Source organism: Ixodes scapularis, unplaced genomic scaffold (assembly GCF_016920785.2).
Source record: "Ixodes scapularis isolate PalLabHiFi unplaced genomic scaffold, ASM1692078v2 PGA_scaffold2__306_contigs__length_199485367, whole genome shotgun sequence".
NCBI lineage: Eukaryota > Metazoa > Arthropoda > Arachnida > Ixodida > Ixodidae > Ixodes > Ixodes scapularis.
In genome coordinates, this window is record NW_024609857.1 from 3,922,453 (window position 1) to 3,940,930 (window position 18,478).

The following is an 18,478-nucleotide window of genomic DNA, read 5'->3' on the forward strand; positions in this document are numbered from 1 at the left end:
CTAATTGAAATCATAATTTAAATCGGAATTTAAAGCGGAGCAGCTTCGCTAAGATGATTTAAATCAAACCTCTCTCGGGAAATGATTCCGAAATTAGTGCTTGTTTAACGTTTGTGTATCATTTATGCTTTCTATGCGAATTTTTTTATCATTTAAATCGACGAATCATCGAGCGAGACATATTTAAATCATGCTGAACACGAGAAAACAGCATCGCTCTTCCGGGTAAATCCGATTATCGAGCTCTCTTCCTACCGCTGACTTTTGGGCGAGTCGGTATTGTGCGTTAGAAAACATGATTGCGCTGCACAGGACAAGGGCAGTGGAAGAACATACAGCACAGAGCGCGATCATGTCCGTGTGCTAAAGCGCAATCATGTTTTCTCTTTCGACCTTCGTCTTCGCTCGCCGGTTCCATAACGTCCCCTTGCAATGAAATCAGGACGTGAAAAAAATCAGCGGACTAGAAAGGTAGTTTTGTAATCAAATCAGAATACAAAAAAAAAAAAAAAACACGCAAATATGGCGTTTTGGCTAACTAAAAAAAGCTGTTTCTGTTATAGTATGGCTGGGGTTACATCGACAAAAAGTCGTTATTTAAACTGTACTCTATATTTACGATATTTGTTTCTTCCGCATTGTTATCAGTGATCGGACGGATCGATCAATTAACCGCGACTTTTAAATATACATTAATTGATAAAGGGTCACTAATTTGTAATAATGTAAATCAAATGAATCCGCTTTAAATCGAATAACTCCGATTTATTTAATTGTACGAAATAATTATGATTTTTATGCATCTCGATAAAAAATAAAGCGCGTTAATTTTGCGTTACTTTTCGATGGCGACTTTCACCTCGGCTACTATGGACGGCGACAGCGTTTTTGGACACTGAGTCGAAGGAGCCTGGGCGTGCGTGCCTGGGGAAAAGAGAGGCATCAGGGAGGAGTACAAGAATTCGTATAACTTGGCGTCTGGAAACACAAAAGAAAAAGTGAAGCGTAATTTTGTTTTATGTCTCACCGTCTCGGGAAGATGTAAGGAGTGACGTAACCACGTTGCCCATTGCTCGAACTAAGTAACGTTAGTCGCTACTGTTTTGGAAACGTAACGTTACTATACGTTAAGGAAAGAAAAGTAGCGCGTTCCACGCCGTTTCTGTAACGCGTTGCGCCACCGCAGGACATGGGCGACTCGGCGCTGCGTCCCCAGATGCGGGACTCGGGCGGAAAACGCCGCCGCGAGTGCGGGCCTCGGTCGCCGCGGCTCGCCGGCTCGGGTCGTTGACTGGCTGCCCCCGCTCCTTTTAGACGGCGCGCCCGCGAGGGCCGCCAAGGGCAAGAAAGATCGGGACGAGCGATTACTCCACTTCGAGCTGCATGGGAGCGGACGTGGAAACATAGCGCCGTTTCCAGCACGGGCCCCAAGCAGCTGCTCCTTTTGTTCACAAAGACCGTCAATACTAAATACCCTTACCCCCCGAATTGTGCGTTGTGACGGGTGTCAAAGGGCAGGGAATTGGGCTGTCTTCCTAAATTTACTCGATCCGACTCCGGAGTAAATGTTTCGCACCGTGGCGCTTCAAAACTTACTCGCACTTACTCGATACCGTGAGAACTCGCGTTACGAAAGCGGGTTGTTTACTCCGGAGTAATTACCATCCTCGATCGGGGGTAACGTCGGATCAAATCGAGCACATACGTCACGTGATCTGTTCGTCGTCTGCTTTCTGCGCCGACAGTCGTCAAAGCTCGTTTGCTCCGTTGGCTTTGGTGGCGGACGTTCGAAATAACAGCGAATGAGGTGCAGCCATTTATGTGTAGTTATTGCGATTTGCTGTTTTCAATGCGGGAACTGACTGCACCACATCCAGACACTGCGCCTTCCCCACGAAGGTGTACTTGTTCTTATTATCAGAGTGCGAGCGCAAACAGGAGCTTCTCCGCATCCTCGGCGTTGGAGGGAACTCAGTATTCTTAAGGCCTGTTCCCACATGCAGCGGAGCGCTACAAGCATAGCGCTTACCTCGCGCTAAGCGCGTGCTGATGGGAGCGTTCACCAGCTTTGTATCGCACCGTCAAAACTGTTGCTCATGGCAGACGATAAGTAGCTGACGGCACGTGAGGAGCGCTACATCAGCACTTCGCTGCATGTGAGAACCGGCCTTTACGTTAAAGGATTGAAATGTTCGAACACAGTAGATGATGTAAAACATTCTTTTTCTCCCCAGAGTGTGTACAAGGAGGATAAGGCTTGTAAAGCAGTGAAGGCATCGAAGATTTCGTGTATATGATCAGTCAACAACCCCACCACATTTCCCTTCCCCAGAAATTGCATTTGGCAGTCTCGAAGTTCTCGTGTGATTTTGGAAACATATTGGCGGCAAAACTAAGGTAAGTAAGTTACATATCACTGTTGAGAAAACCCTCTGCGTTCACTGGCTGCACGGTGTGGAAGCAATTTCTGCAAAGCGTGACCGGTGAAAATTACGATGCTTGGAACATATGTGTTTATGGCACCTGGACTAGACTTATGGCCCGTTCACACTCTTGAGACCGAGTAAGACCGAGAGAGACCAGACCGGTTCTTAAACCTATTCCGATCTCTTAGGACCAACTCCGCTGCAGCGCATGCGGTCCTAAGAAGTCGCAAAAGGCTTAAAAACCGGTCTGATCTCTCTCGGTCTTACTCGGTTGCAAGAGTGTGAACACGCGTTTACATCGATTGCGCTGATTAATAAAAACAAATTTTTGATGTCTAAGTGACAGGAGTAAGTAATTTTGATCTCAGTATACAGCCCATAAGGAAGGTGAGCAAAATGAGTTGGTGGAGCCACCTCAGAAAACACCGCGTCGCCAGTGTAAAAAAAAAAAAAAAAAACACTTCGAAGCGGTTAACATTATCGTCCCTTCGAGTGCATTCTCCATGATCAAAAGAGACCGTCTGCTATTTTTCGCTATCGCTTCTATATTTTCGTTTTGCCGTAGCCCAAGGCGAAGCCAATCCGCGTATTATCCAGGCGTATCCAAATGATTATCCCGGCCGTTCCAAAATCGAGTCGCGGATCGTTTCCTCGCGGTGTCACGTGGCATTCCCCGCTGACGTAGAAAAGAGGTTACTCGGGCAAGAATTAGAATATAGACGCTTTGCACACGCGCCAGATTGAGCCGCCATAGCCGCCCTTCTCTTGTCTTACCGAGATGCCGCGCCACTGAAGCGGGCGTTCACGGGTCTTCACAAGAGCCTGTGCTGGGCACAAGAACACAGTAGCATCTAAAATGGCAATAACCTGTCCTGCTGTGGTAATGATGAAGTGAAGCGAACGGAATAAGAGGGAACAAAAACTGAAGGTCAGTTATGGCGGCGCCCATGCACAGCTGCTGTAAAGCGTCTATAGAGAGAATTCACTGGCGGCCATAGCTGTGTGCGTGGTTGCTGAGCGCGTGCTGACGGCGAGCTTCCACAGTTCTTTCGTTACGCGCAATCCGCACCACCAAGATCGCCGGTCTTAGCAGGCTATTAATGTGAGCTCATTCCGAGCATGCGCTCTAAACATGGCCCTCAAATATGGCGTCCAGTGAATACTCCCTATAGCTTTGGTGTCACTCTCAAGGTTTCAAGCCGGGAGGGGGGCGGGGGGGGGGGGGGGTTTGTACAGGGGGTGGAACACATCAAAAGTCCCTGCGATGTGACGTCAAAGATTGCATGCCCTAAAGTGCCGTTTTTTTTTGTTTTTTTCTCAACCTCTTTATATTTATATCAAGCTTACATCGGAAAACAAAACACGCGCAATTCTTTCAAATGAAATCAAAGTTGAAACAATTGATGTTGCCAAAGGCCCGAACTAAAGCTACTGGAAACGCCAGTAAAAGCACCGCTTGCTTCTTTTTTTGCTAGTTTTAAGTATTTGAGTAGATTTCAAATTGTTTATTTTCGACAACGATAGATTGTGATTGTCTGGCAAAGCATAAACCCATTGTTTTGTTTTTATTTTGAAGGGGGTCAGGGTCCCTTTAAGAATGCTTGTGCGTCCCCTTGACCGCAGAGCAGGGAATGGAGGCTGCAATTCAGGGAGGGAGCTCGGCCAAGGCCTCAAAATGGAGCCTGGGTCGTGACGGCAGACCGTGAGGCGTCATGCTCACATTTTCCCTGAGTGTCATTTTACAAGCGGACCTCCGACTGGCCCCCGCGGTAGATTGCGCTCCAAGTGCCCCGCGGGAAAGCCCTCGGGCAGGATTGAAATTGGAACCTCGGCGAAGACAGAAAACTTGTAAATATGCCTTCGTTCTCAATGCTACGAGTCTCGTTTAAGCTTGGCTTCTCGATACCGCAAAAAATAACTACACGAAGCTTCTGGAGAAATCGGAAAAACAACTGTTACTTTTTCGAGCAACGGTCAATTAATTTTCATATTCAACGATCGAATAATCTGATTTAATACTTTTCAACCGAGTGCAATCATAGTTTTAATCGATTTCATTTTTTATTACCTTGTACAAGATTGGTTGAAGAGCAACAAAGGTACAAAAAGATGAATCGGCGAATCGTTGGGAGATGAACCGTTTCCTTTCAAACGACTCATTAAAACTCCATAGAATTCAATCTGGTAGGAGCCGTATCTTTTTAAACAATAATTAAAGTCGGTTCCTCTTTTGCGCGTCCACAAACGATACCTAAGACTTAAAAGTTATTTGTCTTAAATAACCGAACTACAGCTACCGTCGTACAGTGTAATAAATTAAATTAGGAAGTTACATACGTCAAAACGTAATGAATGTACCTTGCAAATTCCTGCCAAAGGGAATTTACCGCATCGTCATAGCAGTAATTTTGCTTCTGTCAGCCCCGATCGCGCCTCAGGGTGCTGGGGACGCTCGCGGTGCTGCCGCCTGGGAGGCAACGCACACAAATCCCTAGGACGAGGAAGAAAACCCGAAGAGACGAGGGCGGCGTCTCTCCCTGGACGAACGTCATTCGAGGCGGTTGCAGGCGACACGATGCCTCGGCACTCTCATCTAAACGGGAAGGATCTAACCAATGCTTTCCTACTTTAGGCTAAAATCTTTCTAAGACGATCTTTTAGGAATGACGCGAGCACGGCGGCTTTCATTTCGGCCTTGTTCTTGGACTCGGGTGCCGAAGAGACGTGCCCGGTTTTCTACAAGCGGGGGGACAGTTGCTCGGACGGAGTTATTTCATCCTCGCGGCAGCGAACAGCGGCGAGGGAAGGACGGAGCAGGCCGTGGACGCGGCCGAGCGAGCCCGGCGGTCGTCGCCGCTTCGTTAGCGGCAGGAAGTCGGCAGGCCGCCCGAGAGTGCTCCGAACCGCGGCCGCGACATGACCCTGCTCGTCGGCACCCTTGTCGCCGCGTCAGGAGTGCGTGTTTGCGACGCGGTTCGGGGAACGAGCCGCCGCAGCGTGGCCGCGGCCGACGCGCCGACGCCGTCGAGCGCTCTCCGCGACTGCATGCGGAACCCCGCAGGCGGCGCAGAACCCTGGACGAAAGAGGCCACCTGCAACCAACGGGAAGGCCACGAGGAAAAAAAGAAAACACGCCGAAGACACTTAAGACTGCTTACGCGTAGAAGTGCGAAAGCATTATTGTCCCTCGGGTGAAATGCTTTGCTCCGGCGGTGACATCCCGCTCCCCCAGTGCGCAGGCGCGGCGCCCCCGCCGGCTCCACGGCTTCCGTGACGAAGCATCTGCGTTGCTGCGCTTTTCTTTGTTTTATTTCTGAGGCGCGCCCGCTTTGACCTTGAGCGGCGTGCATATTTCGGGCACAACGCCAACGCCGCTTTTTCTCGTTGTGGGACCTATAAAACTTCCGAAATAAAACAAAATGTTCCAAAATGATTATCCGTTTAACTTATCGCCGAACCGCGTCTGGGGCTCCGATACAAAGCAACAGTGGCGCACTCAAATCCCCCTCGATGTGCCCATCGATCTGACCGAGGCTGACGCAGGCAGTCAAGTTTAGGAAGACTTGAAGCACGTGGAAAGGCTCCGCTAAAATCCCCCTGTGCGGCAAGCACGAGGCTGGCGAGGCGAAATCGTAGAGGATAAAAACATCATTCTCCTTTTTACATCGTCATCCTCGTGCCTGCTGCACGAGTGAACACTTTAGCGCACCTCCACGCTTCAGATATGCGTTAAGTCTTCCTGAAATTGACTGATTTAGGGGTTTTCGATAAGGCTCAACAAGTGTCTAATTGAAATTATGTATTTATTTTGACTATTTAAAAAGATAATTTGTAGATATTAGTTAACTACTTAATTGATCGTTTTTTTTTCCGATCCCCGACGTCCGCCGTGGCTGGCAGTTTGTTCCTGAAAAAGAGCTTCATTTTGCCTTGCTTGCAACAACACCCTATTGCTAGGAAGTTTTGAGTCTTCGTCGAAACACCCTGTATAACAGATGCATGCCGCCTGTTTCGTTGGTTGCAAACTGAGCCACGAGCGCAAAAGTTCGTTATAGGTTCGCTCATAAATTCTACCGAGTTTCAAAGTGTCGAGTGTAAAGGAATCCAAAAATTAGACGAAAAATGGCGGGTGTTCTGGACGCCACTGGGTCCAAGGAGGCTGACGCATCCACGGCAGCGTCCACGTGAGCTGAACACCGGCGAGGCGAAGAATGCGTATAGGGACACCGGGAGGACGCCCGGGCGAAACCTGGTCAATGGGTACAAAGAATACTCGGCAGGGTACCGCTCCTCTGTTTTACGCATATTCCCCATCTACGATTTTTATTTAACGCAATACGCAGGTGTCCTTTCCGTCTGCGTCATCGTAATTACCTGTTCTATCGAGAGAGAGAGAGAAAAAAAGCTGCTAATTTCGGCTTAGTAAATTGACGTTGGGGCTCCTTTTGATGGGCCTAGTATTGTTTTTGCAAACCTGCAATTGATTTGCTCCCGCAGAAAAGGCTCGTCTTTTTGTCGCTCGGGCGTGCTATCTTTTGCTCCAACTCAGCCACACCGTGCAACTGTATACGCAGACGGCGCGGCAGAGCGGACTAGACGTCTTTCGGTGGCCCGAGATGAGAACCCCGTGAGCGGGATCCCGCTGAACGAGCCGAGCCGCCTCGTGGCCCTCGAGGAATGCGGCAGGCCGCCCCGGAGCCCCGGGAGCGGGGCGCCGAGGGGACGGTCCCCCGAGTCCGGCCCTCCCGGGGTCCGTGGGAGCGGACGCGAGGGGGCCGCAGACAGGTGAGGGGAACCGCTGGCGTCGACCGGCCACGAGCAAACAGGCGGCGCTTATCTGGCGGTCTCGCGCGGGACCCTCGTAAAGAATGCGGCGGCGGCACTCGCTACGCTTGTCAACCGGCCGTCCGCCGCTGCGCCCGATAAGGGGCTGCCCACGGGCGTTGCTCGCCGCCGCCATGAGCCGTTGATCACCGCAGTATCGCGATCCGTCGACGGGACCGCCACCGGGCTCAGTCTTCCGTCAACTAGGGGTACTTGCACTCTCGACGGCCAAACGGGGGGCGACTGCCTGAGTGTCCCGCCTGTCCAGTGCCGGCCACAAATGCTTTGGAGCACCGAGATCTGAACCCGCGCAAAAGAATGCTGGGGCGAGGCAGTCTGCTTCCTGGTTGCGCTCTCTCCAGGCGAGCTCTCTCGAGAAGCAGAGCGCAGATTCCACAAAAGTGAGCTGGCGCGAGGATGATTGCACCTTTCGTTTAAACCGCGGTTTGATGCGCAAGTCTGCCAAGCTGTGGACGAGCTCCACTTTCGCAAGCATACCAGGGGTCAGGTGGACGCTGTTTTTCTCGGTTTTAAGAAAGCCTTCGATAAGCTAAGCCACCAGAAATTAATGATTAAATTGAAACCTTCTTTAAAAAAAAAAAAAAAAAAGAAGAGAAACAGCTTCTGCAAGGTTAAACTGAAACTTTAAAAAAAAAATCGCAGGTAGTTTTTTGTCATTAAAAGCTACAGCTCGGATGTGTTTAATGTGAGATCAGGGGTCCCCGAGGATACGTGTTGGGCCCATTACTGTTTTTAATATTTATGAACGACTTAACAGGTGACGGATTTGCACACAGGACTGTTCGCGGACAATTGTCTAGTGTTTACTGAGGTTAAGACGATCTACGATCAGGAGACATTACATAGTGTTTTGACTAAAATAGGTGGATGCTGTGCTGCTTAACAAATGTCCCCAAATCTTTAAATAAAAAAAAAAATTCCATGATTATTACACTAGCGTTAGCCATTAACGTTTCCCTGGATCTTCATGGTTCTTTATTAACGCACGTTGAGGGATATAAATATCTTGGCATCACTATAACATGTACAAATATTAAGATTAAGTACGCATATCCGCAATATAGTTAAAGAGGCCAGTAGTAGATTGCATTATCTCCGAAGACCCAGGAAGCATGCCTCCGTTGAAACGAGGTTATGTGCAAAACACTTGGCAGACTTTTCCACGATTATGCCTCAAAAGTGTGGCACCCTTACCTGATCTACATTGAACGGGAATTAAGAAAACGTTCAACGGGCCTTGCTGTACGCTTTTTTTTTCTTCTCTTCTATATATCGCTGACTAGAGTCCTTTACACAGTTTTGTTCCGCAGCCAATGTCCCGTCACTTATCAGTAGTCGAAAAACGAAGCGTCAAGAACTTTTTTATATGGTTCTAACTGACCTTCTTTCTACCAATAAATCATCTATTGCCACACTTAACCAATCCAGAATTTCGAGAAATAAACACAATTGACATCCACAGAAAAATAGGTATAAAAGGAATGTTTCCAAAAATTTTGTTTTCCCGGGCACAATACGTTAGCGGAATTTATTGCCCCAGGGTGCTGTGTCTTGTAGCGAGCCAAAGCATTTTTTTCTGCATTGAGTTTTCTTCTTGACATGTAAAGAAATGTGATCTGGATACGTATGAATGGGTCTGCTATTTTTGTTTCTTCCAGTGTTTGTTCGAAGTGTTCTTCATTTTTCTCACTCCTATGAGAGTCCTAGTTTTAGTAGTTTGGTGAAATAAATAAAATAAATAAGGTCCGGGCCTCGCAGAAACGGTTCGTTTGAAAGCGAAGAAATGCGCGGTTCTCGGCGTCCAGTGATTCGTCCATAACGGGACTTTTGTCTGGTTGTGATCTCCGGGATGAGGAGCAAAGCCAGGTAACAACGCACCAACCTGACGCCTTTGGTCAGGAAGCCCCAATGAGTCACTGGACATAGCCACAAGGTGAACCCCGTGGTACGAATATGCGATGAAGAACTTCACCCTGCGGCTTTCGCTGCACGTCAGGTCAGAACGAAGAGTGCCTGTTGCCCCTTGCGAAAAGAAACGTGCCTTTTGGTGAAGATCGTAGGTTTCTCTATGCATATTCGGGCTGAATCACGCGTGCGGAAAACCATGGAAAGATTGGACGCAAATCAGAATGTGAAAATTTTCCCACGCAAATCTTGAGAACCTATAGCGTGCTTATTGCACGTAAACCGCAAATATAGTATGGATTAAAACATATTCACAATTTTACTACCACAAATATTTTCGCGTTATTTAGTTTCGAGCCATAGTGTATACCAGTTTTTCAAGTTCTACTTTCTGTTCGGTTTTAGGTAGCAATCTTTTTCGTGCATGCGTTTCAGCCTTTCACTCTGTGCAGTCCAGCGAATGCTTTGTTTGGGTTCTGTATAGATTACTAAACGCGCCACTGGCTGGCTCGGGCTCATGTGATGCTTCTTAATAATTTAGAGAAAAAAATAATATATAAAATGAGAAGTTTGGACACTGCTCCAGGTTTGCACTTCAATTCAGTTTCAAACCGCGGCTATGATCAACGTTCTGCGAACATATAACTATCCGCAACTTACTGCGAATGTCCATGGTACAGAGAATGGTGCATTCATAATCAAGAAAGAAAGGGGGAGAGAGACAGACGTTCTCTTAAGAAATACGACGGTTGACTTGTTGTAAACACTTAACAATATCAAAAACGGGGATGACGTGCATGACGCTATGAATTGAATATTGCATTCAGGGATGCCGCGAACCTCCCGAAGTTCGAGTTCAAAGATTTCGATTTTTATGAAATTCAAGTTGGAAAAATTGTACGTTTTGAATTCATTTAAGATTCAAGTTCAAAAATTCGAAAATGTTGATATTAACATCAAAGTCTTAATTTCAGGAACAGCGATCAAAGTCCGCACTTTTAAATTAAGTTTTATGGCTTCGTCTAAAAAAAATCTCGAAACGTGCTACACATTTTACTGAATACGTTAGGCATATCTGTTATACCATAAATATACTTCTTTCTTCTCAATGCCATGGTACTGACGGTACCACCTGTATTCCTCGTTATTTGTCTCAACTTACGAAACAAGCGTTCGCTGGTTGAGCGGATCATCGAGAAGCCCTGAGGCTGACAGGTGAACACACTTCCTACTTCTTTGCGAACTAGTAGCAACCCGATCACACGTCGCCAAAATGCGATATGATGGAATAAGACAACTAAATAGACGACACAACGGAGCCGTATGAGGACATACAGGGTTCCCGAAATTTTTTAGACTATCTGGGCGTTCATTTTTGGTGGATTGACTCGTGAAGTGGAGAAAACACTGAACAAATGCACAGAAGAACGCAACCCGACTAAATTAGGGGACCCCCCCCCCCCCCCCCCCCTGCCCCCGAAAATGCAGCTGGTCAGGATCACGGACAGGGTTCAGGTCACGACAAGTTGTTATCGGACTAACCATATTGCCGCCGCCTGGAACTTTTCTTCTAAGATGCAGCCGGCTACTAATGAAAACGAGGAAAGCGCCGATCGAGCTTTCGCTGTAGCGCATTGGCATCGCGCTCTGCGCGCCTTTCCTCGACTCGAGGAAATCGGGGGATTGAAGCCAGGGTCACACTGGGAATACATCCTACAAAAGACAGTCTGCCAGACATCGGTCTCCGCGATGTCCATGTTTCGAATGCCGCGTGTCAAGTTTCTCCCTGATCTCGTTGCCGCGCGGCATTCGAAACACGGATCTCGTAGTGACTGGCGCTCGAATCTGTTTGCAGACTGTCTTTTGCACGATGTATAAGCAGTGTGAACCCGACTTTAGATTTAAAAACAACTAAGGCTACGAGGGACGCTCCCAGCGAAGTGCCTCGGTTGAATTTCGAGCCTGCAGATCTGTCGGCCCACAGGTTTCCTCGGGGAAGCCTACGGAAATATACAGCACGTTTTACGACTCAAGAAGGAAACTTCCTGGACGTCCCGCGGACCCTCTCTGCGGCTGCTCGAGGCCCAGACAAGAACGCTGCCGCTGGAACATCCCAATTCTTGAATAGCCCGGCACTCGCACAGCTCTCTCTTTACGAAACAAAACGTGTAGAGAACAACGCTTTTTTGTTGACATCTTTTTCCTCTAACGCTATTCGTTAAATTTGATTTGACATCAATTCGTCTTCGCTCTTCTCATTCGTTGATTCGGACGTCATGTCTCCAGTTCTGCCCTCTTGCCATACGCTCTTAAACAAAAGGGTCTCTATTACCCTACCTAAAGGGAGGAACGCTCTTGTAACCTATGTTCCTTCAGAGAGGGAGAAAATGTCGTCCCTGAAGCAGGGGGGCACAGATTCTCCGTCGCCTGCATCTCATTATGGTGGCACCGAATCGAGCGAATCGAGCTCAATAAGGCTTAACGAGGACGCTACGTCTCTTGTACGGGACGAGAGGAGCAGCAAATAAAAGCGTAACATGAACTTTCCGCGAACAGTATTTATTTTTGAAGCCAGCTTCCTCTCGCAGGTAAAGAAACTTGCGATTCAAAAGCAGTCGCTGAAGCATTCTCGTCGTCAGCACTGCGGTGTTAAACGGAGACAACCGATACCCAGTTGCTTCATGCACTTTACGTCTCACCTTTGCTGTTCCTCGAGTCACAATTCCTTCGTCAACCGCACATCAGGGACGAGTGGTAAACCATTCGCGAAACCAAAAGCCGCTTTTAAAAAAGAAAAATCGAAGCAGCCTTCGTGCACGGTAACTAGAAATTATCGCGAAGCCTGAAAGAAGGTTAAATCGCTTGCCACCAGATGGCGGAATCAAGCAGAGTAACTCCAAGTAGCTAGGCTAGGTGCCACTAGGTACCGCCCAATCCATGTGCTACAAAACTTTTTTTATTTGCTCGTGCCACCATTGCACTTTGGGCTCTCCGGCCACGTTTATTATACACATATATAGAAAAATTGCGCATACTCCGCATACTACAAGCATCAGATGAACATGCGAATTGAGTGCATACACATACACGGCACATACAAATATCTATAGCACACTAACACCATTACTACTTTCGAGCACTGCGTTTCCGCCTTTTATACTCGACGTTTCGAACGTAAGGATTTTCTCGGTGACTACCTAAGCAATAAGTAATATTCCCAGCCTGTTGATTTTTTTTTCTCGCTAATGTCATACCTATAAAATATTTTGATCGAATCAGATGAATCTCTCGGTAAAAAGTGAACGCCCATGCCGTAAATATTTGAAAGCCAATAAAACAAGTCGCTCCACTCTTGTTCCAAGACACGTGTTTGCTTCCTAGCACGCCATGTCGGAGCCAGTTTTTGAGTTGTAGTGTGTTTTCTATTTGTGCTGTCGGCGTGCGGCTGCAATTGTCCTCTTGAATTAATTTCTGTAGAGGGAGAATCCGCTCAGGTGGAAGCGATGCTGTACTGGGAAAGAAATCGCTTTTCGATCGATGCAATCGAAGCCACGACTTGCGGCAGGTGCAGTGTCCGAAACTACGCCGTGGTGAGCTCGAAAACGTCTAGCGCTCATCCCAGCGCACCACTTGGAGAGCAGTTTCTCCAGGAGACATCGTATTTTTAACTGCAAAATAAAGGATAGCTTTTTTTTGTTTTGTCGATTTTTTTCTACTATCCTCCCTTAATGCTACAATTCCAAACTGTAAATATACGTACTTTCCGTCACATTTCTGTACTGTTCAGTGCTTTGCCCAGAGCGCCATCGCTCTAGGGGTGTAGAGAAAACATGACATCGCAGAGCACAGTCACATGGCCACTGTACGATAGGAGCTACGGCTCAGACCAGCGTTCAACATGACTATCCACAGGTCGAGCGATATTACCGTAATCCCTTGAGCGGTCTTAAAACTCTTTAATGCAAAGCGGAATGTCAACCTGTGACACTCCGTCCCCTTCGATCACGGCCCGACCTAGGGCATCAATGCCCGACAGTTTACGTCATCTCATTTTGTTGTTACACCCCTGATACGCGAACACACGGTCACATCGGTGACAATTCCAGTCTTTCGTTCACAACGCGCAACACTGCCATCGCGATGTTGCTGCTATGTCGCTGACACGCAGAAATACAGAACCACGTTGATTGCTGGTTATCGCTCGGCATCAGAAAACAGAACCGAACTCGGCACAGAAGGCACCCAGGCACCCGGCGGCAAAACCTGCTTGTCTCGCACGCAGTTTCCGTGGTGTTCATAACGTCGTGAACGTCGACACGTCGTTGACGTCGTTCCGCAGTCCGGAGGCTGCCCTCTTAGCCCAGTGTAAGTAGCGCTGCGGGCGCTTCTCCGGAACTTTAGCTGTTTCTAACGGCTTCGTTTGCTCGTTTGACAAAATTAGTGGTAAAAACGTGAATGCAGGCGAAATGTTCTGTACGTTTGGACTGCGAGACAGAATTACAGACTTCGTTCGCTGCCGCTGAAGCTCAATCAACTCAACAACATGTATTGAACAACGCGCGCGACGTGCTCGAAAAACGAAACCGAAAGAAGATGCGTCGGGAGGGCGGAAGCTTTCTCCCGTCTGCCTAGAGAAGGAGAAAAACGTCTAGTTCCTCCCTTCTGGTGCCCACTAGGGGGCGCGTCAGTAGAAAGGGGGAAAACGCGCCGTTGCTACCGTTTTCTCTTTTTTTTTTCTTAGAGTGCACGAATGTGCAGTGCAGGCTGTAGTGCCGTGTGCAAACATAAACGCGGCACACCCGCTCGTATGGCGCTAGTAGTGGGCGGGCACGCTCGGAAAGCAAACCCGATTCAGCTGGATCCAGCCTGTGCTAACGTTTCCCACGGCTTGGCGGAGGTATTCTTTACCTCCGAATGAAAACAAACGAAAAGAGGTTGCGCCGAACCTTAGAAGGTACCATAATGCAACGCGCGCAGTGTTGCGTGCGAGGATTTTTCGGAGCAGTCTATCGGTTGTTGTCGCCGTCACGTGGCACGAGCACGAAACTCGGTGATTCTTTGCCCGGGAGAAGAGCAGCCGTGAGCAACGGGAACTCGGCGGCGGCACGCGTCTCCCGGCCCTTATCGGGATTCGAGGGCCCAGTGCGCGGAGGAAGCGGTCCGATCGCGGACGGGGCGCCGATAGCGGGGCCCGAGCGACGCTCGTTAAGATAGCGGCTCCCGCTCGGCCGCACTCGCTCGCTTTCGCCCGGTCCCGACGGCGCACTTCACGCGGATGCGCGTGTAAACAATGAGCAGCGAACGAACCTCTCCCTCCGCAGCGCCACGCGACTTCGAGGCACGAGGTGCCGGCACCTGATGCCAGGAGCCACCGCTTTATTTCTACCTCTAACGGGTTTACGGATACACATCCCAGTGTGAGATCTGGCGCTGCTGTCGGCAGGGCGCATGCCCACACCTACCCTTACAAACATTATCAATGAGTTTCAATTGAGCTTGTAACGTATTCTTATAGAATACATTAGAAACTCAATTGAAACTCATAGATAACTTTTGTAAGGGTGGTGTGGGAGCTGTTCGTTTGTAAACAAGCCTGGTGGGTTGATGAAAAGCCCGTTGGTCTATACGCTTCAGAGAGCGAGATACACCACACGCCGCATGTATAAAACGCTGGGAATGCCAGCGTCCTTCTCTGGAATGCTCTGTGCGGGGCTTCTCTATTCAGCCCGCCCACTCAGTCCTGTTGTCTTTCAGTGGGTGGTCGCGGTACTCAAGTACACGGGGCCTGGTTCCGACCACGAGGCACGCGCTACACTATCGGGAGGTCGTGCATCATACTCGAAACGCCGATGATTTGCTCATCGATTGATCAGTTGCAACGATAAGCAAAAGGTCGTACAGCCCGATTGCCCCGGAAATCCCCGGAGCTCGATGGCCGTCGCCTTTACGAGCGAGCTGCAGTCCACCCTCGCGGACTCCTGACAGAGCTCTCCACGGTTGCGCGAACACAGGCGCGCAAAAAGGGATCCATCGAGGCCTCGGAAGGGACGTGCAAACAAGGGCGCCCGACCAGGGAAGGTTGCGTGCGCTTGCACGTCGTCCGCTTCTGGATGTCAACGGCGCTCGATGGGAGTTCGAGCGTGGCGCCCGGCTTCCTGCCTGGCGAACAATGGCGCGTCCTTCGGGAATCTTGCACTAGGTCGTCCAATCAGGGGCTACCGGGATCCGCGGGGAGCCAATAGCGTGCCAGCGTCACGGTCCATGGCACCGGGTAACGAGGCCTGGGCTCCGCCTCGGACGGGACCCATCAGTCGAGGCGCACTCGTGCCCCAACCACCGGCGTCCTTCCTCGGGTCGACACGCAACGAAAGACCCGGCCGGCGCGCCGCTGTGGCCCGCCGATGGACGTGCGATGGAGCGTCACTCGCACCCGTACAAGCTCGTGGCCTTGCCTCCTTTCCGCCGCGATGACACAATGGGAGCCACTCTCTGTTCTAAAGGGACACTCGACCGGAGTTTGATGTCAACGAAGGGCGATTGCTGACAGTATCTCTGGTCTTCGCAACGCCAATAAACGATGCGAAGAACCGAATAACTATTAACAGTAGTACGTGGGGACAACTTCGGGGAGTCAACTGCGAGCTACGAATGAGGGGCGGCCCAACGTGCCGACTCGCCCCTCACTGGAGTCCTACGCCTCTCCTGGCATCTCCCCCCTTTTCGCTTCGCTCCAAAAATAAACAACATCCACCCGTCATTGCACAATGGCATCGTGACGTCGTATCGGTGTTATCGCTTTTTATGCCCCGTACTGCCGATGCTCAAAAAGCAATCGCCAGGCAAGACACTCGCGAGATGCCGACTATGTTGGTCGTGCGAAACGGTTTACCCCGAAAAAAAAAAACGACAACGGGAAGCAAGGCCAGGGGAAGGGGTGTGCGCATGAGCGGAAACTTAATGAAAAAATAAATAAATAAGAGCTGTTCATTTAGTATAGGAGCGAAAAGTAATTGAGCATAGCTTTTGTCCGCCCACTTGCTGCTCGAGCGGACGATTGTCCAGCTTCGAGTGAATGGCATCAGAAACCCCTAACAATACAAAAGTAAATACAATTCGCCGGTCCAATTGTGAAGATGTGCGAGTCCCAGGCAGTCGACGTTTCTGCTAAGCATGCGCCTTCGTGGACTCTATGAGCATCACATTCCCGTGCTTGTAGCTTGGGCTTCGCTCGCGCATAAAGACACGTGTAAATCTTTCGATAACCCTGCCAAGACGTGCCCACGGCTTCCATCCAAACAAATCTTTTTCCATCCACAGTGGCTAGCTTTTGAGGCGTGGCTCCGATGCAAACGAAGCAGCGTCCACGCGGACTGAGAGTTCCGGGAGAGCGCTTGCAGTTCGCCTTGGTCAAGTGACGGCCCGAGCTCCCGCTACGCAGTTCCCCACGTATTACATTCGAAATCTCAAATATGATTCCTTTGACATATTCTCATCGTTCGGCGCATGCGTAATGCCGCCATAACTTTAGTTCACAGGAGGCAAAAGGCAGAGCACGAGGCGGCTCGTGCTGTTTCGTGCTCTACACGCGCAGAGTTTCCGCGAGGTCGCCGCACGTGCAGAAAGACCAAAGTTCCCTCGATGTATTGCGGCAGCGGTGGTGTAGTCAAGCTGGCTGGTGAGATCGGTCTATTACGCCAACATCGGTTGTTCCTTGCCACATAGAGGATCCTTTACGTATTTAAACGTGAAATGGTCTTTCCCTTGTGTGTGTGTGTGTGTTTTTTTTTTTTTTTGGGGGGGGGGGGGCTGTGAACACGTGCCCTAGTGATACAGCCATCGCCCTCGACTGCGCGGTGCCGAAATTCACGAGGAGGGACGTCGCCGGCGATCTTCCGTTCCTAGGTGTTATGTCACGGCGTCGCTCCCTATCAGCCAATCCAGGGCGGCCTCCGTTGCTATGCGTCCTGTCACCAAGCTTCTCCAAATATGCAGCTCGCCGCCTTCTGTCGGCGCTTGCAGAAGCTGCTTCCTAGCCAGTTTCCATAACCAGTGAGGTTGTGGCGCCATCCCATGGCCACGTTGTGAACTTTATATACGTGTGCTCCAAACCAGTCCAAAGTCAGCGCACGTATTAGGGTACTAATGCTAACGCATTAAAAACAGGGGTATGTGAAACACCCTTTCTGAAGAGTGTTCGACGTTCTGACACATGCTTTAGAGATGTTATTTTCGTGACAACCTCAAAATAAATCTTGACTCCAATAATGATTTTTTTACAGGAGATGCATTTCTTGAACTTAGACATATTCTGCATTACGCGAAATATTCACACCAACGAAGCAATATACGTCTAATCTTCGTAATTGCGGAGGTGGTGCACCTGCGAATATGTCTTTGATTTGTGGAGCATATAAGGGGGTGCAGCAGTCACCAGGGTCATGCTTCCTCTCGCACGCGATCCCTAACATCCGTCTTTGCCGTTTCTGTGTGTGAGAACTGTATGGGATGCTTGTTGTTAGTAAACTTGGTGCTCGCAAAAAATATCTATGGGCTGCTGCTAAGACGGCAAATATCCTATTTTTCGGGCGTTCAAAATATCCTAGGGTTCTTGGTGTAACGCCCTTATATGTTAACCCTGAAACAAGCTTATTTACTCTCTTTAAACGTTTGTAGTGTGTATGAGCAGATGTGCTCTATCCCCGTTTTAAGCGCGGATCAAAGCTGTTCGCGGGCTCTCCTCCTCTCCTCGAAAATGCGAGGGAAAGTTGTCCCCTCTAGTATAGAGATATTGCAACGCGCATGGAACAACAAAGATAAAAAAGAGAACGCCATATCTAAGGCGAAAAGAAGAGACCGCAGACAAAGGAAGCTCAAGCGCGCAGTTCGCCTCCTGTCAATTTTAGTGGCTCTCGTTTATGTAAGAACCAGCGAGGGCCCCAACATCGACACCTCCTCTCCGATATATTTCGGCGAGTCCGTTTAAGCCCCCCGACTGCGGCCGCCCGTCCGTGCTCCGGCCGGATCGAGTGGCCACGAGTGCCACCGACGCTCCGGGGTGTCCCGGCTACAAAAAGACGGACGCCGAGCAGCGGTCGTCCGCCCATCTGGCGGCCATTACCGAGTGTGCCAACAGCGCCGTCGCCGCGACCTGGTAAGCGCCACCACAGCATCGTAACCGCGAGCTTGCCCCTTTCGAGCACGAGGCCGACGCCCGAGCCGCGGGTGGGCCGGCGTCCCGCTGCGGCGGGGCTCGGAGCGCGGATCACGCGAGGCGCCGAAGACCGGGGGTCCTAACCCCGGGT